We start from the raw sequence: 2,500 nt of genomic DNA on the forward strand, positions 1-2,500 counted from the left end.
CCCGAGTATCTTGCCACAAAGACCCTTCACGGATTTCATCTCTGGGAACATCAATTTCTCTCTTCTCATTGGTTGAAACAAAGTGCCAAACCTATGCCCCATTAGTTTGTTCACTGCTTGACTTGGGTAGGCCTGTGCCTTTTATTGGGTGTATTTGGTATAGCTGCCCTTTTGAAAGAAGATGAAATCAGCTAACAATGGTCATAATTTTTATAGTTACCCTTTGGGAAGAAGGTGAAATCAGCTAACAGTGGTCATAATTCTTATAGTTACCTTTTTGGAAAGAAGGTGAAATCAGCTAACAATGGTCATAATTTTTATAGTTATCTTTTTGGAAAGAAGGTGAAATCAGCTAACAATGGTCATAATTTTTGTAGTTATCTTTTTGGAAGAAGGTGAAATCAGCTAACAATGGTCATAATTTTTATAGTTATCTCTTTTGGAAATGAGGTGAAATCAGCTAACAATGGTCATAATTTTTGTAGTTACCCTTTGGGAAGAAGGTGAAATCAGATAACAATGGTCATAATTTTTATAGTTACCCTATGGGAAGAAGGTGAAATCAGCTAACAATGGTCATAATTTTTATAGTTACCCTCTGAAAAAAAGATGAAATCAGCTAACAATGGTCATAATGTTTATAGTTACCTTTTTGGAAATGAGGTGACATCAGCTAATAATTGTCATAATTGGTATAGTTACCCTTTGAAAAGGTGAAAACTTCTAAAATTGATAACAATTGGTACAGTTATCTTTTGGAAATAATGTGAAATCACCTAACTGTGGTCATAGTTTTTATAATAACCTTTTGAAAAGGTGAAATCTCCTAAGTGTGGTCATAATTGGCATAGTTACCTTTTAGAAATCAGTTGAAATCACATAACAGTGGTCATAGTAGTTATAATTACATTTTGAAAAGGTGAAATCAGCTAACAATGATCCTAATTGTTATACAGTTGTTACCTTTTGGAAATAAGGTGAAATCATCTAACTATTGCCATAGTTATAATTACCTTTTAAAAAGGTGAAATCATTCAACAATGGTCAGAATTGTTATGGTTACCTTTTGGGAGTAATTTGAAATCATCTATGGTCATAATTGAAAAGAAGTTGAAATCAGCTAACAATGGTCATAGTTGTTACAATTACCTTTTGAAAAGAAGTTGAAATCAGCTAACCATGGTCAAAGTAGTTATAATTACCTTTTGAAAAGGTGAAATCAGCCAACAGTGGTCATAATTGTTATAATTACCTTTTGAAAAGAAGTTAAAATCAGCTAACATTGGTCATAGTTGTTATAATTACCCTTTGAAGAAGTTGAAATCAGCTAACAATGGTCATAGTTGTTAAAATTACTTTTTAAAAGAAGGTGAAATCAGCTAACTGTGGTCATAATTGTTATTGTTACCCTTTGAAAGTAATGTGAATTCACTTAACTATGGTCATAGTAGTTATAATTACCTTTTGAAAATGTGAAATCAGCTAACTGTGGTCATAATTGTTATAATTACCCTTTTGAAGTAATGTGAAATCACCTAACTATGGTCATAGTAGTTATAATTACCTTTTGAAAAGGTGAAATAAGCCAACAAAGGTCATAATTGTTATACAGTAGTTAGCTTTTGGAAATAAGGTGAAATCACCTAACTATGGTCATGGTTATAATTACCTTTTGAAAAGGTGAAATCATTCAACAATGGTCATAATTGTTATAGTTATAAACTATTCTCATGCCAATTGATAACATCCCCTCTGAACACACATTGTCGATTGATCTTTGCTAGTGTATTCACCCTTTCCATCAAGTAATACATTAAATACTCACAATTTATGGAACAGCAACTTGTCAACAACGAAACCGCGTACCTCCTGATAATACATGACGCCGTTAATTACATTAGTTACATTAATTCCCGATTATTTTAGAATGGAAGAGCATACAAAATCTATTTCGGGAAAGCGATAATTTTCGTGAGTTATCTCGGTCTCATCACTCAAAAGATTTACGACTTAGTAAGTCCATAAATGACCAATTCATTGGAATTAGTTAGGGACAATGTTTCGTGTTATGTGGACGCCATATGTCAATGTCTTTTTTTATTTTTTATTTAATTTTTTTACTGCATCATCATCTACGCTTATTGACGCAAAGGGCCTCGGTCACATTTCGCTTGTTGTCTCTATATTGAGCTTTTAAATCAATACTTCTCCATTCAACATCTCCTACTCCACGTTTCCTAGTCCTCAGCCATGTCGGCCTGGATCTTCCAACTCTTCTAGTGCCTCTTGGTCCTCAGTTAGATTTCGCCTGTCGTCTCTATCTTGAGCTTTTAATTCAATACTTCTCCATTCAACATCTCCTACTCCACATTTCCTACTCCTCAGCCATGTCGGCCTGGATCTTCCAACTCTTCTAGTGCCTCGTCCCCAGTTGAAAGTTTGGTGAACTAATCTCTCCTGGGTAGTGCGAAGAGCATGCCCAAACCATCTACATCTACCC

This window comes from Palaemon carinicauda, chromosome 12, assembly GCF_036898095.1.
Source record: "Palaemon carinicauda isolate YSFRI2023 chromosome 12, ASM3689809v2, whole genome shotgun sequence".
In the NCBI taxonomy this organism is placed as follows: domain Eukaryota; kingdom Metazoa; phylum Arthropoda; class Malacostraca; order Decapoda; family Palaemonidae; genus Palaemon; species Palaemon carinicauda.